This window comes from Anser anser (assembly GCF_964211835.1).
Source record: "Anser anser genome assembly, chromosome: 3".
Taxonomy (NCBI): domain Eukaryota; kingdom Metazoa; phylum Chordata; class Aves; order Anseriformes; family Anatidae; genus Anser; species Anser anser.
Genome location: NC_139722.1, coordinates 83139569 through 83164144, shown reverse-complemented (window position 1 = coordinate 83164144; position 24576 = coordinate 83139569). Strand labels below are relative to the sequence as shown.

The window sequence follows — 24576 nt, the reverse complement described above, 5'->3', positions numbered from 1 at the left end:
CTTATGAAGTCCCAAGACCATTTCACCACAGAAAGATCTAAGGTCATAAGGAGAACCACGAAGAATTTCTTCCTGTAGCAGGTTCAGAGCTTCCCACCCCCCCCCCCCCAAAAAAAAAAAAAAAAAAGATAAGCAGGAGATAAAATTTGCATAGAGATGATGGGATAATACATCTGAAAACCCATGACTGGAAGGAGGCCTACGGGAACAGCCTGCCACAGTGTTTGCTTCAGCAGGTGCTCAGCTGGAGGCCATCTGCCTTACCCTGCCACAGCCAACCGTCCAGGAAGGGAGAAAAAGGGGAGGCTGAAAAAAAGGGTCTGAAAATGGTGTAAGGACTCTTCCTGGGAGAAAGCCAGACTGAAGGCAGGCATCACTTTTTGACTTAGGAAATACTGAAGTAAGACAAGCCAGTCTTTTGGATCAGGAATGTGCAGGAAGAAACATGCCTGCTGCAGAGGTGCCAGTGGGGTCATGGGGATACAGTGGCTGCTGTGGCTGAGCCTGGAGGGCCATGGTCATGAGCCTGGAGGGCCATGGAGGGCCATGAGGTCACAACTTGGCTTGATCTCTGAGCTAGTGATTTCATTTCTCTCAGGGAAAAATAAATGGGTAATATGTGACGGAAACATACATAATAATAATGAAACAGGAGGATTTTTTTAGTTACTTTTGTGTTCCAGACATATAGATCAACTGAATTCACTAGGGGATGTTTTCGCTAATAAAGCTGGTAAAATGAGGGACGATTAGACCTCAAGTATGGATATTTATAAACATCTCTGTTTTCATATATTTCTCAATATTTCCATTTTTATTTTTTTGACTTTTGCCTGAATAAAAAATAAACAAAAACATTTTGATAGCTAGCTGTGCATACCCCGAAGAGACAAAAGCATGCACTCTTTCTAGAGAGGGCGAAATAGCATCTTATTTTAAATATAAAAAAAAAAATACACCAAACAACAACAACAAAACCTGAATCAATTTGAAATGTTCTGAAGGTTACCATTTAAAAATGTAGAGATGCTGCTGGGATGCAAAGGTATCTCAGCAACTTCATTCGCTGTGTTTCAAATGCTATGGTCTGCCAAATTTGGATAAATGTTGACTTTTAATGGCACCTGATGTACCATCAGGCACAGACATTTCTTAATTCAACAGCATCAGTCAAATGCAGGTCACTGCATTAATTAAGAGTGCATCTGTTATAACTGATCATTTTGTTCTCCCTAATTTTTAATAAGCAATTTTGCCAACATGTTTACTGGAAATATTACAACATCTTCCTGCGCTGAGAAAACCCAAAGGGCCTATTTATCTCATTCTACTGTATTGTTGTTTAAACAGAGGGCCATGCTGAAACCAAAGGATTGCTGTTTCCCCCAGAAGACAGGTCTAAGATTTGACTTTATACAATAGCAAGTCTGTGGGAGAGAAACGCCTTTTCCACAGGCCACTGAAGTCATCCCGAGCAAAAGGGGGATACCAACATCAAAGATGCACCGGGAAATGACAGTCACAGCCACTGCGATTTAATAACCCTGGGTTCAGGAAGAGGAGGCTTAGCATCCTGATTTTATTTTCTGTGCATGCCACGGTTTGACGTGGATTTGACCAAGTTAGGGCTAGGAACCCAAACAGCGTTAAGAAAAGCAAACTGAACTTAGGCAAAGACCGCTTTGTCCTACCTCAGACTGAGCCCTCAGGTGGTCGGGTTCTGCATGCTTTTAATTTTACTCGCTAGGGACATTTAAAAACACGTTCCCAGCACCAGCGAGGCTGGATCTCGAGCATGACACCGAATGTCACAGGCGCTTAGAGCGCAGGTCCTCGGGCCCGAGGGAGGGGACGGAGTGCGGGGGACCCGCGGGTGCTCTCCCGGGGGAGCTGGGGCGGGCGGTCCCCCCGCGGAGGCACGGCCGGGGGGCTCGGGGGCGGGCGGGGGGCTCGTCGTGCCGGCGGGGGGCTCGTCGTGCCGGCGGGGGGCTCGTCGTGCCGGCGGGGCCGCGCACAGCCCGGGGGCTGCCAGGGCCGAGCGGAGTGTGTGCGGCCGGCGGCGAGGGGAGGCGGGCGGGGAGCCGGGCGGGCGGGCGGGCGGGCAGGGAGGCTGGTGTGAGCTGTTTGGCCACCGGAGCCAATCGAAAGCTGGGGCTTGATCCTCTCCTCGGGCAGTGGCTGAGAGGAGCCAGTGCCGAGCTCCCCCCTCCGCAGCTGGGACCCGGCGAAGCCGCCTCGCTCGCTCCGGGCACCGCGCTCCCGCAGCGGGCGCCTATGGGCATCTGCACCGCGCCGGGGCTGCGCACCACCGCCGGCGGGCGACGACGGCGACCCCGCTGCACGCCGCCTCTGGATCTATAGCCGGCAGGACGGAGCGCGCCGCAGACCCTTCCCCGCCTCGCTGCAGGTACGGGGGGGCGCCGAGCCAGCACCGGCCCGCGGCCGCCCGCCCGCTCCCCCCCATCTTCCTCCTCCTCCTCGCCCCCTGCCCTCCGACACCCGTCGCGGTGCTGACATCGCGGGGCCGCCCCGCGGCGCCGCCCCCGGGCGCGCTCTCTGCGCGGGCCCCGCCGGGGGCAACGCGGGGCCCCGCGGGCGTCTCCGTGCCCAAGGGCGCCGGGGCCGGGTCCCGGCAGCGCCGGGGCTCGGCGGCTTCGCTCCGAGTCACCTGCGGGGCACAAGCCCCTCGGCGTCCCATCCCCACGCTCCCCGAGGGGAAGCAGCAGCAAAATACGAAAAAAAAAAAAAAAGAAAAGAAAAAAAGAAAAAAACAAAAAGAGAAAAGCCGCCCACCCCCTCGCGCTTGAAACCTGTGCCCCTTTGTACCGTGCTTTCTTTGCTTTGGGTTAATGATGGGTTGTGATTATGAAAGCCCAGGAGGGATCAGCTCCAAGAGCGAGCAGCACTACTTTAAGTCGGGAGCTGGAAATCCATACAAGTGCATACATACGCCGCTTGTTCCTTGTGCGAATGACGGTAATGATCCAAACCCACTTCTTGTCTCACAAGGAGCGCCCACCTGACTTTGTGCTGAAGCTAAGGAAATATTTGCATTCTCACAGGTCTTGCAGAATTGGAGTCACAGGTCCTGTAAAAAGTTGCACTGGCATTTGGCTGAACAACTCTTATTTTTAGCTCGCTATTGTGAAAGCGGTTATATAACTTTCGGTGGATTTTTGAAGACGAAATTAACAGCTTGTAACAAGTTAAACCTCTCTTTTTTTGCAAAAGCGGGGGGAATAAACTGAATGAAAGCCCAATGACCACCATCAGGTGAGCTTCCATCTTACCACGGCAGTGGCAGACATCCCCCGAGGAAAACCCCCCAGGCCAGGAATCCCATAGCCCTCCTGGGAATCACCAAGCAACAGGTGCAAGAAGCGGCAGTGCCTGCACACAGCCCTAATTAGCAGGCTGCTTATCAGGCCGCTTCAAGGCTGTTTCTCACTAAAGCAGGGAGAAATCAGCATGACTTCAGAGTCCTTACTTCCCGCCAGCACAGATACAATACAGATACTGTGCTTCCTGAGGGGATTAATTTGTTGCTTGAACTCCAAGAAGTATGTGCTGCCTGGTATATTTTGACACAGATGCTTCACTTGCTAACCTTCATGCATAGTTTCCAGGCTGGCTTTTGCAAATACTGAGGAGAAACAATACTGTTCTAAGATTTGATAGCAGAGCCCTTACAAAATAACTGGACAGACGCAAGAAGTCTGGTTATTACTGGGAATCAGGGTTCAATCTCAGTACCCAGGCTCAGAGCAAGGGACCTCTCTTTTCTTGCACAGTCCCCATGAACTGCCGCTGTCCAAGAAGGGCAGCAAAGTCCTAAAGTCTGAAAAACTGTGTGTGATTACTGTGAAACTGAAGAGGGCAGACCCATTTGCTAAATGTGTTGTGCAATGAGGGACAGATCTAGCTGGTAGCATTTTGCTTTCTTGCATCTAATGCCGCACACTGTGCACGCAGAGCTCTGGTGCTCGGGGGGAAGTGTGTCTGGTAACAGCGAGGTTTGCTCAACTTCCCGTGCGGGATGATAAGGGGCGTGAAGGCAGTGAAAAGCATCAGAAGGGGCTCTGAAAGGGTGGCACAAAAATAAATGCCATTAACTTTAGATTTTGAGCTGATTGGTTTAGCTGATCTATTTACTTTTTGTTTGTCTTTCAAATAGACTGTCGTGAAACATGACTTTCAGTGTGGAATAGAACAAATGCATAGGAAATTGAAGAATTTAACTGAGGGGATTTTTGTTTCTTTCCATAGTACCAGGTGAGGGTAAAAAATAATCTGAATTGCCAGCTGAGGTATATAGATATATCCAGTCCTGTGGAAACTGATGGGGTTCAGTCATCATTTGTCAATGTTTATGCAAGTGTTAATCAAGTAGATCTGGGCCATCCGCTTTTGTAATAAATAGTTCAGTCCTGCTGTGATTTTTCTTGATAAACTTGGTAACTGGCAAATTCCAACTTACCAGCATCTGATGCTTGAGCTAGAACTATTTCAATATAAGTTTAGTAGCACTGCATGTAGAAGTACGAACCTGAGCAGTCGAAGTCGCCGTGCAGATTTACTGACATCTGAAGAGCCTCTTCAAGAGCTGCACAATAAGCTCTTTCACTTCGCTCTCACAGATGCTCGTGGGTGTGGTTGTGCATTTATATTAGGGTTGTGGTTCATATCAGGAGTGCTCTTTTGACGCCAGTCTTCCAGTTGTTCCCACTTACTGTCCATCTCCGTATACCTCATGGTGGGCCAGCTGGATTCCTTTAGGATGAATCTAAACTGGAAGATGTGCTTGAGTCATTGCTGGAAATTCAGTCCATGGGACCAGACCAGAGCTAGCCTGAAGTAAAACCCTAGGAAATGCATTTAGCATTGACATAAAGTCTCCTGCACATAATTGTTTTGCTCAATATTTCTGTTCCTGTTGGGCTGCGCTGCTTGCTAACATAGACATAGTCAATTTGCAGTGCTGATACACAGCACAGTTTGGAGCAGACACTCGCCATCTTTCCCTGGGGTGTTGGCTGTTCCCTGCTCCCGGCACCGTTGCCTGCAGATGTGTTACTGAGAAGCTCATTCTGGCTCTGTGGGAGAGCACGACCCTGAAACCAACTGTGGCAGCCTTATTTGTATGAACACACACCGAGAACATTTCAGTTTTAGAAGAAGATGGATAGGTGGTAGTTGTGACTTTTTGTTTGTATGTTTGTTTGTTTTGTGTGTGTGTCTGTGTGTTTTAATAGTCTGGTATGTGATTGCAGACCTTTTTGAGTGAGAACTTCAGATAACATAGCCTTGTGCTTACCTGGTGAATGTGAACATAACAGTTGTGCTCAGAAAAAGACAACTGATGCTTCTTTATGTCTGCTTCCCTGCCATTGGCCATACTCTGGCGCGTGTGAAGGTTTACAAGGCTGTGTTTATGCTCCTCATTTCGTATGGAAGCAGTGAAAAATGTTGGCTTGAAATGTAAAAACTGTCAATTAGAAATGCTGCGTTGTGTTTTGTGAGCGCAGCATCCTGCCTGACTATGTTTCCCATAACACAGCAGAAACATCCCTTTGAAGAAGGTGCAGCCTGTTCTGGCCATTCCTGTGCCCCAGCACATCAAGCGAAAGAACGTGTGACCGTACAGTCCAGTTGTCCCAGGCAGGTGGGAATATGTGATGCCCAGATAGATGTTCAGAAACATCCACTTACAGCTTCTGATTAAAACATTCTAAAGCATCTTTGTGTGCAGTTTTCACTTTAAAGATGAAAACACTTCTCTGTTTCTTTGGTGACTTGGCTGACTTTTTGCACTTTCTTGTTTTTCTTTAGTTTGCTGCTATTCTGAAAAATATTACAAATATATATACATATATAAGATTTTGTTAACTATAATCCATTATCTTTTGTATGAAAACATTTCTGACTAGAAAATATATTATTAGAGCCAGTAACGCTCAGATACTTTTTACTCAATAGCAGAAGATGTTTGTCATTCTTGCAAAAATTGGGCTTCTTATTGACACTACAGTTTTATGCACATATTCATGGGGTTCATACTGTAAGTCATAGGGTTTTATGTGTGCATCGTGAATGATATATATATATATCCTCCTTGTTCTGCATCACAGTGACTGCTCCAAACTGCTTTTAAAATGCAGAAAATGTTGTGCTATTCAGAATAATGTGAATTGAAAAACAAAAGAGTTTTTGTTTTGTGTTGTGTTGTTTCTCAGATGACTATATTTCTATTACTAGAGGTTTTCTACTCCAAACCTTATTCCAGTAGAGCTGCTATGGAGGGTAAAGAGTAGATTTTAAGGTGAGTTATCTGGGTTATGCATATGCCACTTTGAAAACATTGTATTTTTTGTTCTCAGTGCATTAAGCCTTTTATGACTTTTTTTTTTTTTTAATAAAAGATTTTTGAAGCCTGCTTCAGAAAGGGAAACAGACCTTAAGAATCTTTCTTGCTGTGAAACACAAGGCAATCTGTCTTTCAATATCCAATGTGATACAATCATGGAAACTTTAGTTATAAACTGCCCTTTTTCAAAAAGTCATCTTACAGCATCTACCTTTCAGATTCATTTTTTTTTCTTGTGAGTATAACCATGTTTATCTATGACATTTTGCGTATATATATTTTTTCTGTTATTGTTGTCTTTATAAAGCATATACTAGTTATAGCAACATATTTTAGATTAGTCATAAAATTGAAGGGATTTACGAAGGTCAGTGTTTTAGAGGCTATACTGCCATATAGAATTGTATCATAAATGTATTTTGTATATAGAAATATGCATACTACTTTTTTCACTACAAGATTCTGTATAGAAACAAAAAGGTACATTTTTCCCATTTTGGACAGTTTCAAAGTCATTACTGCATAGGAAGTGAGTATTTGAAGAAACTATCTTTTGTAATGAAACTCAGAGGAAATTAAAGTTGTTATGCATTCAAATACAAATAGTCTCATAAATATTACATTTCTGCCTATTTTGCATTAAGGAAGTCGGAGAACAAAAATACACTGGGAAAGGAAAATATATCATTTACCCTCCAAATTTCATTTTGGAAACAATTTTTATTGAGTGTGATGGGCAATGCACAAATATAACATCAGACTGTGTATTTAACAGCAATAAATCTTAAAAATTTCCTAAATTTTTAACTTCTCTTAAAACTTGGAAACAACATTTTTACAACTCATGAAGAATGCGTTATTGACCTTGCCTTGTACAAACACTTGTTAGAATGGAAAACTTTATTGTGCTGGTGCTACGAGTGAGCTAGCTGCCTCTCTTCTTTTTTATGGATTACAGCCGTGTGTAGTCTATTCTATTAGTCTGCTTAAGTGCTATTATGCTAGCGCTAAATAGCCTGATATTCTACAGTAGTGCTAACCAAAAAATAAACAGCATTGTAAAAATTCTGCATGACTGTTTCTGGCAAGAAACTGCAGTTTTTTCCTGGTGCAAGTCTCCAACCTAATCTCATTTCCAGTGAGGCCAAAACACTAGTTTGGCCTAGAGTTGAGCAGGATCCTGCCCATAAATCTGGCCAGTCTCCATACAGATAACATCTGGAAAGTAGTCATCTAAAATATGCGGGAGAGATTGGGACAGGGGTGTAAATAGTGGGTCAGAGCTTCTATCCGAAATGAAAACATCCCAGCTCTCAGATGTCAGACTTCCTTGCTCTAGGCATGTTTTTTGTTATGAACCATCTATCGTTTGTCAGTTTCTGTTCCATCAACATAATTTGGAGCTGTGTCCTTTCCTAGGAACAAGAAGAGGTTGACAGCAGAGAAGATGGGAAATATGTGAACATACTCTGTGTTACTATTGCATGACTTAATGGATACATCCAGTAAAGTCTCCTGATGAAGGGAGAGGTGGCTATCATTTGTATTTAGATTTAATTTGTTCTTTGGCTGACACCTTTCAGATTATGGCACACAATGGATTTATGCTAAGCATGTTTGTTGACTTTGGTGTATATTTTTCATTAATGAAGCCCGTGAAAACTTTGCCCAATACTTCAGGGAGAACAGCTTTTGCCCAGATATTCCTAAATGTGAATACTTACAAATCATAAGCACCTCAGATTCTATGTAGGTAGGGCAAGATTGTTGATTTATTTCTTCCAATCCTTATTGAGGCTGGTCCTTAAGTAAAATCATAGCCCAAAACTTGTGACTTCTTAATGGTATCTGAAACTGAAGATTCAAATGTAACATAAACTGATTATTAGGAAAATGTAAAGCTTTATAAAATCGCAGAAAATATTTGAAAATAGCACCATTGTATGCTATTTTTGTTATATCTGATGACTCTTTTTTCTATAATGTCCCTGCACCAACTGAGAGAAATGCATATGGCTGGAAGTTGAGCTAGTTTCTGTCATCTGAAGCTATCTTGCTTTGAGATTTCCAAAGTCCCTTCATTCACTTTACAGGATGTTATTCAACAGCTTGATCTATTTTTTTATTTGGTTGTGTTGTATTGCTTTTTTTTCTTTTTCGTTTGTTTGTATTAATAACTGTAAGACAAATCCCACCTTTGTCTACCATAAATTCCTCCCAGATGAAAAGAAGCTTTAAATACAATTTGTGCCATAACAAATCCATTTGTTTTTCTTTATCCACTTTTTTTTTTAAGTTCTCTGCACTTGATGTTCTTTCTTCTTGATGGAGCACTGAAAAAATACTTTCACAAGCTAAAGTTTATTATTTTCTGAATTCTACACCCAAAATGCCAGTTGCTTTATCCTTCAGCTCAGGTAAATTGCTTCCAGAAAAAGTATTTTTATGTTAGTGTTTTGATAACTGATTTTAAACTATGATACTTGCAAACATTGTATTGAATACCTATCAGAAATTGCCAATTAACCCTTTATAAAAATAATCTTGTTTTGTTTTGTGTTGTTTGTGTTTTGTTTTTTTTTGTTGTTTGCTTTTTTCTTTTTTTAGTTTTAAATCTAATATTTTATAAAACCTAAGCTTTTTTGGAAACAACTTCATTGTGTCATTCCAAGTCAAGCCTAGTTTTTTTCTGGACATCTCTAAGGTTTCTTTAAAAGAAGGATATGATATTACAGGAAGAATGTTACTCTTGTTTGCCAGAGGGCCATACTACGTTTACTATAATAGGATTAATGGAAATTTGGAAGGCAACACTAGCTCAGTGGGAAATTGATAAACACATATTGTACTTGTAGGAACACTCTGCCCAGTAGTATTAGGAAACTTATCGCTATTTATTTAGCAGTCCAGACTTTATCCGACAAACAGATTTGTTGTCCATTTAAGACTATGCCAGACTTTGAAAGACTTCACAATATGGATGTGATTTGCAGAATCCGAAGCGTTATCCTGGCATAGCCATCAATGTGGCTTAGAACTGGGACTCTCATACCATAGACTCTCAAACTGAGAAGTCTGGAGCTTATGGATCCTGTTGCTTTCCAAAGTCTGTGGTTTGATTCCTGGCACTTCAGGGTAGGTCAAATATTATAGCCGCAGTCATAAACAGTGATTTTCAGAATCTAAGCAAGCTAGAGGAGGGTGTAGTTCCTTGGAAAATTTATTCTGGAAGAGGCAAACCCAGCAATATCTCTGGATCCATATCTGATACTGGCAGACTCTACTGTTGAGAAGCAATGGCAATCCAGTCTCGTATTTACTAATGTTTGTTTATTTGTGCCTTGGCCAATGTTTGAACTAGAGAGTGAATTCAGGAGAAAGAAAAGGCCACAGGGATGAATTTCCATTCCTAAATACATATTAAGAGGTCACCAGATACCTGCCTTTTTACACGTACACAAGTGCTGTGTATCAGTAAAATAGAATGAAGTAATTCTGCTATGAATGACATACATATGGAGGAAATATCAAGACTGGATGCATAATCACAATACAATACATAAACTACTGTTGTAAATGTTTTAATCAACTCCAAAGTGTCATTTGCAAAAGTGGTCAGCTAATCGCTTTGTATTTCTGAAAACCAGAAAAGGCCAGTGGACTATTCCCAACATTTATAGGGAATTAGTAGGAACTGTAGGATAGAGGCACTGTTGGTTATGGAAACTACTGCTGTGAGCTGTTCATGCTGTGTGGTAATACAGTTGTTTGATAAACAGACAGTTAGGGAAATCAGCTTATTTCTAAGCTGCTCTCAGCTTTTATTTCATTTATTTTTTATTATATATATATGTTTTATTTTTTTTACAAAAGAGCCTAAAAAGCAAGGATCTTTTCTTTTGTATGAAATGTATGGATTTGTATGTTCTCTGTAAAGTCCCTCCAGAACACTAACTTCTGCCATTCATATAACGTGCACTGTGAACAGCTAATCTACTCCCAGATATTCAAGTCTGAAAAAAAACCAAACTCATTTAGTCTGTTCAACACAGTTGTTCTAAGAAGGAACAACTTCATTTCTCCTTTGTTCCTGTCCTATGTAAAATGATCTTTAAAAAACTGTAGAATCACTGAAAATGACCTTTCCCAGCTATTTCATTATGATCTGTGCCTCTCTATAGCAATGATGGCCATGGTGCAGTCCAGTGTTGTGGAGCCTCTGAGACTGCCAACAACAACAGGAATTTTCACTTTGGGTTTAGCTGCTCTGTTCAGACAGCAGAACTGCAGGCTCATGGCTGAGAAGCCTGTAACAAGGGTTTCCTGTCTCAAGAGATAAAGTTGTCTATGTAACTCTGCTGACAGTCTGGTCATGGGGGTCCGAGTTCTTCTTCAGATCTGTCCTGGGCAACTTCACCTGAAGACTGAAGAAATCTTTATCTTGTTTTATCGTTAATCAAATCAGAATGTTGCCTATTTGAGCTCTTCTGCTTAGCTTCATCCACATAGATAGGCTACAATCAGAGCGCTTGCAGTTTGCTCCATTATATACAAATTGTAATTCAAGGCTGCGGCAAGTTGCCAGTTCATCCCCCCACTCAGACGCCAGCTTCATTTACTCATATAAATAACTGTATAGCGGTCAAACATGATTGACTTAAGCTGTTAACTTTTTCTGAATGTGTAAAATATAGGGCGTTTGGGGTGCTAATGGAGTACTTGTTGTTTCTTTCCCCTCACACTGAAATTTAGATGTATCTGTTGAGAATATTGAAACACATTTTTCACTGTATTTATCTTGGCTTTATGTTTGTCTTTACTGTTTACAGGACAACAGAAAAAAAAATCCTAAGAATCCATTTTTATTGTCATATAAGCATATGGATGGTTTGTTTTATATTAGTTAAAGAGACACTTCATTAGTTGATAAAAGTGAACTGTAATATAAGATATTTTGGTTATGAAGGGCTCCAAATGATATTTTTTCCCCCAGGATATTTTTTCATTTTCCTTAGAAAGTGCTAACTACATTTGAAAACTAGCTTATTTTACCACGCCTCAAGTAAGTAATCAAAATCCACTATAACTTTGTTAACATTCTGATGCATGATACTAACTGCTAACATATCCCATCGGTCAGATAGCAATGCTGGTGGACTTTTTCAAATAAGAGTCACAACTCATTTTTGTTTTTAAAAAAGTGCTGTCTTCTTGCTAGTTGTAAGCCTTTCCTGAATCTCCCGTGATGGACTTCTGGTTTCATCTCATGACCAATTTCTTTGGGGTGGCAAAACCTAATCGTCTCTTAAATGTATTAATGGTCCAAGGAGTATTGCTTCCTTGTTACGATGCCTATGGCTATGGTGTCACTTTAGGTAGGCGAAAGTCTAAACTTGTGTTGAAATGGTCATTCTGCCCTTGGCTCTGCTCCTAGGCACTTGGTTGTTTCTTAATTCTGCTATAAACTTTCTTTGTGACACCTGTCATGTCTAAATGGTACAATCAAAATCTATGTGAAACTGGCTTATAACTGTGCTGCGTGTGTTCAAAATAATTTCGTGTCCTCTAGCTGGCAGCGCTACTAAGTGCAGAATCCTTGTATGGCAGCCTGAAAACCCCATTAGTGCTGAGTGGCATTAGTAGTCTAGTTCAAGCAGCAGGTAGGTATACAGGCTCAGTGGTAAGTGCGTAAGATCTTGAGTAAGGTTGCTATTGAAGAGAGCCCAAAGACCAGCATTCCTGAATATACTGGACAATGAGAAAGGCTATTGCTATCATTGCTTGAACTGATGGGTCTCATGGGTTGCTTTGTAGGTTGTAAAAACTGTTACTGTAAATTAAACCTTAAAAAAAAAAAGGCTAGAATTCTTCTATTAACAATGCTTAATACAGTGTTGTATCTGTATATGAATATGAATAGTATGTAAAACAGGTTGCCATGACTGTATGTATAAATGTAAAAAAACAAATGTTTGCCTTACTGCAAGGCCTATAAGGATGTGAATTCTAATGCAAATTTGCACACACTGGATTAAATTAATTCCTCTAAAGAGGAGTGGAACAGTGCTTTAATACAATGCAAAAATATTTTTATGCTTAAAAAAAAGGCACTGCCAACTATGCCTTCTATAAAGTGGGAAGATCTACCATTGTGTATTTGCTCTGCTATCTTCATTAGTTATTATTTCTAAACTTGTGTATCCAAATTTTTTGTTCATGGTTTACACAAGGTATCTGTAAAGTATGTTTTTACTGTAGCAAAAGGAAGAGACAACAACAGTTAATTGCCTTCTCATTTTTCTCTTTTCACTTTTCTCTTTTGAACCAGTATATACTAAGCATTTGTATGGTTGGAAAGAGAGGATTTGCTTCTGAAGAACTAAGTGATTCCATACATGGATCGTTTCTGAACAATTAAGTTATATTTCTGCTCAATGTGATTTTAGGAGTAGCTCTGACTTGACATCATACATAAATGGAAACTTTCAAAACAGCTATGTAAATACTTAGGTTTTATAATAAAAATTTCAATATAATTCTGCAATTAGTCTATCATATTTTCCACTTTTTTTTCAAATTTGCATATATTATAAATGCCAGAATTTATTTCAAATTTGAGTGAAACTAAACTAGTTACTTTGAGATGTGGGGTTACCCTATCAAAGATATCTTCACTAAAGATTTGAAATTAACACTTCTGAACTTCATTCTTTAAGAGTCACCTTATTTATAGCAAGATAAATGCACTTCCAGCTCTAATTGCACAGAGCGGCAAAAACATTCTTTGGATAGCCCAAGTAATGTAAAATATATCTTCTCTGGGAAACCTTTGAGGATCTATTTATTCAAGAAGATAGGAAAATTTAAGTGATGTATACTTACAGCCTAGATTTCAGGATATACAACTGCAGCTTGCACATTTTATCAGGACTCCCAATTTCTTTTAATTAAATAGAATTTTTAAAACATCATAAGCTATGCATTCACAGAGTTTGTAGGACAGATATGATAACATGCTAGAAGTATATAAAAGAACTTGAAAAGTATATTCAAGAAAAAAATGGAAACAGATTACTGCCTTTACATAACTGAAAAAAAAAAAGAAAAAAGAAAAATGCAAATAGTAACAGAAGTGAAAAGCAAGGTAAGCTTTTAAGTGGTCTGTCAGCTTTAATTGCAAGTTAAATTCCAAACTGTTAATGGCTTCAGAGTATTTCTTTTATTCAACCAATTTTTTAACTGCCTTTAGTTTTTTTTATTCATCATAAACTATTTTTTTATTTATCATAAACTCACTCATTCACTAGTCATTTCAAATATTTTAAATAGAAAGTGAACACATTTCCTGAGAAATGCTTAAGAAGTATGTCTTTATAGTAAGATATCTGTCTGTAAGCTAGCAATCTCTTAGGATATAATCCTTTTCTAGAGGTTTATACATACCACTTGCTGTTGTTAAAGCTTTTCATCAAGAAGTCAAATAGGATCTATTCCTCTACAGGCTTCCTTAGTTAGCATGTGTGAGGGAACTCACGTCTAACTGCTAACAGATTTTATGTTGAGTAACCTTTCCAAGTATTCATTGCATGTTAATTCTTGACAGATAAAATTACTTATTCACTATTGACTTATCTTTGAGGGATGATTTACTTTGTCACTATTTAGTCATCTTCGTGGTATGTTGAGACAGCAGTGTCTCTTCAAATCATCTTGTGGCATGACACAATTTCCCTGGTACAAAGTTGTAGTTAGAGGTTTGTAGAAGAAATGTGAAGGGGAAAATGGAAAAGACAAGTTTTAGCATGTTTTTGAATCTTAAGAGAGCAGTAATTGGTGTCTGCAAAGAGGGTTGCACACTTGTAAGTTTTGTTTGCTCCTGTTTGTTGGTCTACTCTCCAGGACATGCTGGAAGCATGGGGAAAGGTTAAGTATTTAGCCATTTTCTCTTTCTCTGTTTTTGCTCATGGGGTTAAGTTATTTTGCCCAATTCGAAAAATAACTAATCAAGAATAGCTGGAACATTGCCTCTCTCTCTGGATCACCTTCTCATATCAGCTTACCCTTTACTTAAAATATGCTTATTTAGCCCAACCTTGCATGCCTTTGACTTGCAATAAAACCTTGACACATGCATAAATCAAAGAAAAAAGCCTTTTGTTTTTATTCTGGGTGTTTCAGCATAGTCTCAGAGTAACTTATGGAGAATCTGAATGTATCTGTCATCTCTGGCACTGCTCAGATATGTGGAGGATAAAAGTAGCCTTTGCCTTCTTTCCTTCCACCTATTTTCACTATGCAGAAGACTGGCTTATTATGAAGGTCAAATGACTCTACAAATAACAATGTCAGGTTACCAGTTTGGTAACATGGAGCCACAAACTTTTGCTTAATATTGGGCAATTCACCTTAATCCTATATTTTAGAGTACTTAGACTTTCCTCTGCTCAGCGTTACAAAGGTGATCGAGAAATTTGCAGGGTTCTCATTGAGTGTGTCAAGCTGTGAAGATAGATTAAGCTGACTGCGTCTGAACTTGACAAGCCTTGCAGAAGGTAAGTGCTGAGGGAAAAGGATGATAGATTGAGAAATGCTGCAGAACACTTCTTACTTCTCCCATCTTTGGATGCATTTGCTGAGATTTTCCCTCTGTAAGGAAAAAGGTGCAGCTGAAGGCTAGGAAGGATCATTATGAGGGCTGAATGCATAGGTTAAGTTACACTCTGGAACTAAAGGTGATAAAATCCTCAGAGCTATAAGAAGATGTAATCAGATCCAAAGTACAGCTAGACACATTTTACACCCTCCCCCAACCTGCAGTCAAGCCCTCACACAAGCAATGGTCCCCGGTGCTGGTGGCCAGAATGTCACAGTTCAGAGCTGGTGAGCCTTTCGGAGGCTGTTGGGATTTCCCAGGTACTTGTGAGGTTTTACAAATGATGATCACTGAACATGATTTTAGTACAAGATAGACACGGCTGTATAAACACTAATTTTACAGGGCTGAAGTTCAGTTGGAAACTGTGTACACAAAGCAACACAGACACTAGATTCTTCATTGATACTGTATTAGTATTGCATGAGTATTGCGTGTATTAATATTGCATTAGGTTAGGATCAGCCTTTTTTTCTTTGATTTGCCTGCTACAGCCAAATGTCAAAAACCTAATCCTTGCAGCAAACCTGTACCAAACAAGGCACTGGTGTTATGAACCACACAAATAATGCACACATTGTGGGAAAGTTACCATTAGCTTCAGAAAAATAGACTGTTATTTATTGCCATTGCTGAAATTGATCATAATGACTTCAGAAGGTCTGACATCTCTAAAGGAAACATTATAGGACAGATCTTAATTTGGTTGAATCCAGGGTTGTAAATCAGTTGGGTATGTGATTCTGGTTGTACTTCATTGTTTTTCGTATTAGCTTCCACGGCAGTTGTACAAGTAAAATGTTAGAGCTTTTTTTTTTTAAAAAACAAAAAACAAAAAACAGGGGGTGTGTTCAGCTGTAGCTTTTATAGTCAAACAGATATTGATCTACATGGGATACACTTGAACACTGGTAGGAGGTGATAGCAAGCAAGATGTTAATGATGATGTTTTTGGCACAATGTAATTGCACTCAAGAGGAATCCCAGGACTTGTGTTCTTGTATAGCACCGGTGTAAGAAGGAGGAAAGGAAGTTGAATGAAGAAAACACGAGTATGCAGATACATGGCTCTATGGAATTCACCTGAGCTTCCTAAGTGATTTTGCTAGTCTGTACATGTTTAAAAAGAGGTTAGTTGTTCGTCCTTACAAGCACTTTCAGGGGATAACTTTTTAGCCATTGTTTACAGAACCTGTTCAGCTACTGGTGCTCTTGTATATCCAAGGAGTACTAGTCTAGATTTATGTGGTGCATTACAGAAAACAGATGTTTGTGGAGTTTCCTCTCCCCTCATCCTTTTTTTTTCTTTTTTTCTTTTTTTTTTTTTAACCTGTATATGCAGATCAAGTTTAATTAATTAAAATGTAATTTCCAATTTTAAAAAAAAAAAAAGGTGATACTGAATTGAAAGATAATTTGTACTGGAATCACAAGTTATTACAAGACCAAAAATATTGTTAATTTATTGTTTCAAATTACTTCTTCGTACTTTTTTTTTTGGTAATATATATATTTTTTTTCATCTGTCTTCTGTCACAGTAATTTGTCTGTAATCATCTCTTGTTTACTTCAGGCCGATTGGGTATTTTTAATGATGGTACTTTTCTTATCCACATAAGCTGTGTGGATATCAAGGAATCTACCTAAAGACAGATCTTTGCCTGGTTTGTGTATTTTCAACCTGAAGATCTCAGCATTGATATTCCAATGGAGTAAAATTATTGGATCCATTGAAGTAAAATATTATTTTTCTCTGCTTGCTTTAATAAAGTCAATATTTATTATGTAAATACTATAAATGCATGCAAATAATATTTAGCTAAGTATTTACAGAGAACCCTCCGTCTTTCCTTCCCTTTCTTTTATGAACTTACTGGGCGCAGTGAAAAGGTGTGTTGGGGGCTTCTTGTTGGTAGCAAACACTGCAGTATTGCCTAGTTTTTCAGGAATTCTTGCAGTTTCATCTTATGCTCTACTGTAATAATATATCTCAGGAATCCATCTTGTATTAAACTCCTTTTGTTTCAATTCCTTGGAAATGAGGGATGTAATTCTTGTTAGAATGTGAACCTTTGATCATCACTTTGCCTTAAGTTATGAGATAATATAGTATAGCATTGGTTTAAAAACATACTGAAGCAATGGTCTTCTCAGAGAAACAACACTACTTAGAAGAATTGTATACAGTTACTAAAGAATAGCTTGTGTGGTAGATGAATGGGTTTTCTGGCTTTTAGGAAACCACACAATCCAATATCACCTCACCTCTACAATGTACTCAGAAATATTAGACTATACCTGGGTAAAGGAGGAGTTCCTCATAAAAATGTTGAAGAGATACCTTTACTCTTAAGGCTAATTTTAGGGAATTAGAAAAAGAAGCAAATCAAATTTCTAAACTTATCTCAATTTTGGGAGAATAAACAAGGCAGATGGGAAACTGAAATTTGATTCCAGTGTGTGTTTAGTGTCAGTTTGAAAACAACTTGATTTATTTATTTGTTGGGTTTTGGGGGAAAGGGAGGGTTCAACAGTGGATACATCTTCACAGGGTATTACTGTGATTATAGAACAAATATCATAGCTTCATGATGACAACTGTTGACAAACTATTCCACACCTGTTAATTACAGGTATTGCAAACAGAGAGGAATTTGGGTGTTTGCTGTCACGAGGACAATACAGATGTTTTGGACTATGTAAACTTCAGTGTGTTTGTCTCACATCTCCGAGTACATGATTGTGTCCATGTCTGCAGTTTGGATCAAACTATTAATGCCAGCATACTCCAATATATCATTTAATGCCTGTCTCATCCACATTTGAGAGCAAATGAGAGTTATGAAAGTGCTCCTGAAACACTTTACATACCAAATTACAAGGGAAAAAGTCTCCTGTGCCTTGTAGACCACGTCTCCAAAGCAAACTGCACACGTGAGCCAAGTTAGCTGTGAGCAGCTTGACCAGCAGCTCTCGCTGAGGGTCTTTGCCTCTTGTTTTTGCCCTTTGTGCTTCTCTTGCTGTCTGAAATACAATGAGAGGAGGTGGCCATTTCTCCATTCCCCCACCTATTTACCTGCCTAATGGGCAACGGTAACTATGGTGCAGCCAGTGCCCCCCCCCAGGCTGCTGCTGCTGCCAGAGGTACGCAGTGCCAGCATCTAGGCTCTAAGTGACAAACAGTGAATTGCAAAGGCCGCCATCAAACATGTCTTGTTCGAATCAGTGAGTGGAGACCAATGGAGAATATTCTGGAAGCCCCCACGGTGACACCGCTAGGGCTGAACCATGGTCTGTCACAGTGCCCAGCCATAGTCCCCGGGATGGAGCAGGTGTTAGGTACTTCGGTTATTGTTATGGTATCACCGACTCACACCAACTAATTCAGCAATTTTGACTTTTCTGCATTGAAATCAGTCCTCAAACATGGTTTAGAATAGAGTTAAACAGAACAGAATAGTTTTGAATAGTTCAGTTGGAAGGGACCTTCAAAGATCACCTAGTTCAACTGCTTGACCACTCTGGGGCTAACCAAAAGTTAAAGCATGTTATTGAAAGCATTGTCCAAATGCCTCTTGAACACTGACAGGCATAGGCCATCAACCACCTCTCTAGGAAGCCTGTTCCAGTGTTTGACCACCCACATGGTGAAGAAATTTTTCCTAATGTCCAATCTGAACCACCCCTGGTGCAGCTTTGTGCTGTTCCTGAGTGTCATCCTGACATCGATGACCAGGGAGCAGAGACCGGCACCTCCCTCTGTACTTCCCCTCCTCAGGAAGCTGCAGAGAGCAGTGAGGCCACCTCTCATCCTTCTTTTCTCCAGACTGGACAACCCAGTGTCCTTAGCATCTCTTCATAGAACATGTCTTTCAGCCCTTCTACCACCTTTGTTGCCTCCTCTGAACACTTGCAAGTACTGTAACATTTTATGTGGAAAACTGTGTGTATGTGTGATTATGGATATTTAAGGATACTTTATACACTTACTTGCTAATGATTTATAAATGACATTCTTATCCTTCAACTAATAAACTGGGCAACATTTCCTCTAAATAACACAAATTTTGGAAAACTCTAGGTATTCTCCAGAATGTTTTGGCCTCTATTGTCAGAGACAAATTGTTAAGTATTCTGCGTACAGCAAAATAAATCAATTTAAGTCTTTGATCTGAAAACATGATATCTGCATCATAAACCTGGTAGGTTCACAATTAGTAGATTTCAGTGCATTAAACATGAGGATGGCTTTTAGTAATGGTTTAGTGAGCCCATAGCAAATGCCTCTATGGCTGTACTGCAAAAAGAACAATGTTTTCTTTCTATTGATAGCTAGCAAGAAACACAAAAGTCTAGGAAGATAGGAAAAATGATAGAAAACCAGGCAAAAATCTATTGAAAAGTTGATTATTTGGGCCACAATTATTACTCTATATAATACCTACATATATATCTCTTTATTTACTTGAAAAGGAATTAAAGGGACTCTGAGATGTCATCTACCTCATCTTCTGCTTGTTAGGACTCATTTTATCTAAATTCATTCCTGGGACATGCGGTGATTTTTTTCTCCTTTTGCATCACTTTCTCCTTAATAATTCTGATGATGAGTATACAAACTTAAGCAAATCTACTCCAGTGCCTGACTATCTGTATATCATGAGGTTCATTAATAGGAATATGGTTTGAAATCATATTTGCAGGCACTATTACATTTGCATATGTGAAGGATAAAGAAAGATGTTTTTCTCCTTCCTTTATGCATTTGGAAAGTAGTAACATCATTCCTGTTGTCTTTGCTTCTTCGTAATCCCTGATTTCTGCAATCTTGCCACATTGTTACAGTTTCTGTGTTCATAAAAGTTCTCATTTCTCTTCCCTGCTCTGCCCCTAGAAATTTTCATGTTTTTCCTGAAACATGGCGCCCAGAACTCGCATATAGCCTGTTACTTTTCTGCATGCACTTGTGCAGTCATATTTTGAATCCAAAAATCAAACCTTGGTTTGTCTTTTATGTCCTTTGAAGATGACCATCAAAGTATGGTGGGTATAGATTTGGCTTTTTTTTCCCCCAGAGATTTACATATAAATAGTGTTAGCTTCTGCTTTGGGATTAATTATCTATTTATTTATTTAAGTTTCCAGGTAATTAGGAGTCTCTTGTCCTAATATGGGACATATTGGGACAGGCTGGTTGGTGACTGTGACCACCATTGTGAATGACATGACTGCACATAAAAACAATATACAGCATGGTATGTATATATGGAAGTTGACTTATTAAAAGTTGCAACAGACTGTCATTGAAGTACAAAAACTAAGTCTTAATTTAAGAGGAATAAATATTACTTGAAGTTACTGATTAGAAAGAAAAGCTATAAATTTGAGATGGTAGACAGCTTTCCCCCATTTAAATACCATCAGACCAGAACTGCAAATTTATCCAACCATGATAAAATTTTCACCTCAATTTTAATTACAAGTGGGTTGGGTGTGTTCCCTGATGCTTATGACTTTCTGTTGTGTAGGGTTATCACACTTCTTCTAGAATCTGGTAACTCCAACAGGCTTTTGGATCTGATCTTAATACAGGACATGTATTAAGTGTTTGCTTAGCTTCTTTAGTGCTAGTTTAAGGTTCTATTCTCTTAATCAGAATGTAAATTACTAAAATGAGTGAATTCATATCTGTACGAGAGCTTGGCCCACTCTGTTGACCATTAAGTATATTATATTTATGCATATGTCCAACTATTTTTAGCTGAAAAACATTAGCCTGTGTGGGACACACAATCTTCCCTTTTTTGGAGAATCAAGATGCCTTTGTTCAGTGACAGGAGAGAAGCTTAATGCACATGTTCTGTGCCCTTTGGATGGCCTATCATTGTGGTATGTGTGGCCTTTGACTGGACGAGAGAGATACAAGGTGGTGCCCCTTCAGCATTGAAGGCTTCATCTTATACACTGACTGCTCATATACTGTTCCAGCATTCTGTTGAATGAATTCTCCTGTAAAACATGTCTTTTGTCTCACTTGTTCATACATTAGGATCCTCATTCCATATCTTATCATGTCATCTGCATGCACAATTTATGCTTTTGCCCAATGAGGTCAAAATGTGAATTCACATTGTAAATTCAATAACCAGAACAAGTGAACAACTTTGGTTATGCTTCTGGTGCTCTGTTATGAAAGGGAGGTTAGGCAAATGTTTGCGTTCAAATTGTGTTATAAGTTCTTATAGATTTTTTTTCCAGGTCATTACCCAGCAGATTTCTTCAGTCTCTTGAGCTTTTTTAGCTCATCTGTTACCTGGAAAGAGAGTGGAAAACTATTTCCCTCTAACTTCTTTTGTGAAGCCACATTTTGTTGTTGTTGTTTGTTTGTTTCTTTTTTTCTTTGTTCTAAATTGAGGAGTGTTCAATTTCGCAAAGTGCGAATTGCATGAGTATGTAGCATCTTCACAAAAAGGAAGAAGAGCCATCTCACCAGCCTTAGATTGTAGATTCTGGATTGGACATGGAGAATCCAGCAAGGGGTGGTGTTAGGGCAGGGAAGGTGAGGAAGGCAGGTGATTAATGGAGCAAGAGTGAAGGAGAAAGCCTTATTACTTCATATATCATGTAGATTATTCCTATGCAGTCTATACAGTGGTTGTGTATAGTCACTTAGAACTCCAAAGCCTTTAGGGAAGAAACCTTTCAACTTACAAAGTAAGACACTCAAAGGTCAAAAAGTAACATGCAGCAGCTAGACTACATGTTTCTTCTTCCATCTTTAACATTTAGTTTTGCACTATTATTGCGGAGCTTATTTTCAAGATAAGATACAAGATCCTCTTTTGAATAACCCTGTATCTATTCAGGAACTGAGTTAAATGGTGCATACCTCTTCTGGAAATCTAGTTGTAAGTAAGAGCTGTAATGTTTGACACCTGCAAAAACCAAGTCCTTGTGCCTTTCCAGCAGAATGAGGTTCTGGCAGAGAGTCATTTGCCTCAGCAATTGTGCCCTGTGCCCACTTGAATACCTTACGTTTATCACCTGGCTTCAGATGGCCACTGTGGAGGACTATGCATCTCCATTAGGGTCTGTCTCTGATGTGCCAGCCTGTGCAAACACATTAGATGTCCTTGGGCATCTGGAATGGTATTAGTGTGGTTAGACAGCTGAAGCCCATATGGGAGATGATATAACCTTCACATTCTATTATAATTATTATTATTATTATTATTATTATTATTTTGTTTCCTCACACTGCTGTGGTACAGACTGTAGTCCTACCACCACGCTGTTTAGATATGAAGACCATGCATCCCATACAGAACTCAAAAGCACGCAGCTCTGTCAGTCAACGCCACGTTTATCAGCCACACCCTTTCAGCTCCTTTAGCCTCCTCCACCCTGAAACAGGTAGGTTGGGTGACAGCATTCCCAGGCCCCAGTTTGGAGGGAGTATCAGGGTGTGGTGTCACAGCTGGTTGAAGGCAGCCTGGCACAGGGGCCCCAGCGGTGCTACTGATCTTGTAGGCAGCTGGAAAGCCAGTCGGCAAAACAACAAAAAAAAGTTGTCAGCTGGATCAGCGAACTTATCTTGCTGACTGTGTGGCTGCTTGGTTGTTAGTACTGGCACAGGGTGACCAAGGAGAGAGTGTGTGTGTGTGTATGTATGCATGCATGCTTATGTGCTAGGCAGGAGAGGGTGGAGGGGAGGTGGTGCAAGTGGGGCTAGGGGCAGAGGGACCTTATAAGGCTCGCGGTTTAAATTAATTAAACTACACCCCAGCTGGACTGGATATGACAGCATGAGATGATTTAAGCTTTATCTCAAAGGGGCACAGGTTACAATTAGAAATATATCCAGCTGACGTTAATCGCTGTTTTGGTTATTTCTCAAGGTCAAACACAGGGTTTTCTCTGTGCTGCTACTTTACTTGAAAGTGGAGTTGTGCTGTTCTGCTGAGTATATGTATTTGAACTCACGTTCTGAAGTATTACCAGAATGTAAAATTAAGAGAAAAAAAGCATAGGTTTTCATTCTTTAGGTGTGTGATTATTTTCATTTAGATTCAGAAAACTGGGGAAAAAATGGCTATTTTAATATGTTAGAATGATAAAATTCAGGGAGCTTAAATCAGGACCTCATGCTCCACATCACAAAGACTAATCACAGAAAAATAGTGGTGGGCTCTATTTTTGTAAATTCCTCTAGGTCCAGGAGTTTTATTTTTATTCCCTACCTAATTATCCAGCTTTAGCAGAAAGTATGGGTAATGGCTCATTGTGCTCTGCTCTTTCCTTCTACCTGTTTCTGCAATTTTTTGGTTTTAGTCCCCCTGTGTGGAGGATATGAGTTGAATTATTTCTGGTTCACGTGGGTACTGAAATTCTGAGGTTATATTCATAAATGGGGAAGATCGTGTTGCAGAGCTGGTTGTGTGAGAAATAAGTAGCTGTGCCCCCTCTGCCTGAATTTCTGGATGTCTGGCAGTAGTTAATGCTGTTTGTCTTCTACTCAGTGGTGTCAGTTGAATGCATGTGAAATACACCTGACAAAGCAGGACAGCCAGGGAGCTTGTGTGTGGATCCTGAACTTTGTCTGCCTTCTGCGTGAATCATAACAGATGGCTTTGCCACCTTCCCAGCAGTACATCTGCACACCCTGAAGAGGCACTGGTATATAGATATGTTAGCAATGTTGTAGCCCAAAATGAAACCGAAGGCTTTGTAGGTGTGAGACCGGGAGTTTTCTGTATTGCTTGTGTTGATTCAAGTGACATGTATGTCCCTGTCACCTATTTCTAAAGTGTCACCAAATCTCATCTCTGGTTTCTGTTAGATGATTTGTCATGGATTTGGCAAGCAGCCTTAAGCAAATTTATTTATTTACTTATTTTTCAGGGGGAGGGGTGGAGAATAGTCATAGAGAGGACCTTGCTAAAACCGTGGTATCTAGATGAACTCTTTATGTCTTTATACAGTTATGCTGCAAATTCACACAATAGCTTATTTTCTGAGGTCTGTTTCTATAAATCCAAATATGCCTGTCTTGCTTGCTTTCCTGTTCTGCTCTCTAATCCCATTTCATATTTTGCTTAAACTGTAAGGTATAATGAATTCTCACTACTTTTTTTTTTTCTTTTTAGATAAGCTTGAGTCCTTCCCTTAAGCCTTCTAACAAGGATATAGATATGAAATTGTGCACTTGTTCTCATGTAGCCTTTTATGTCATATTGTAAAACACGAATTTGATTGTGGGGAGAAAAAAAAAAGAAAGAACGAACCCCCACACACAAATGTGTCTTGTATTTTTAATAACAAGAGTTTTGCCAAGTGGCAATTAGTATTCCTCAGTTTTTGTGCTAATTAGGAGCTTCTCAGTGTCCTCCAAGAAATACATTTTCTGCTGAGTTAGCAAATGTTTAGACAGGTGAGCTAAGTTGGTCTTTGATAGGTGCAATTTTTAGAGTGTTTTTCCATATTGCTTCTCCCTTTCTCTTTTATGCTCTGACATTATTCATATTCTTATGCTGTTTAAATCACTGGTCTGATCTGCACT

The 24576-nt window shown here is 39.8% G+C and overlaps 1 protein-coding gene across 1 annotated transcript in view; it reads left to right on the top strand.

The window, feature by feature from the left end:
• Positions 1 to 2104: 2104 nt before the first annotated feature.
• Positions 2105 to 24576, top strand: part of GREM2 (gremlin 2, DAN family BMP antagonist) — a 39677-nt gene continuing 17205 nt past the window's right edge. The window contains exon 1 of the mRNA XM_083831966.1: positions 2105 to 2407. The gene's annotated coding sequence lies outside the window, so the exon portion shown is untranslated. The remainder of the gene's footprint in view (positions 2408 to 24576) is intronic.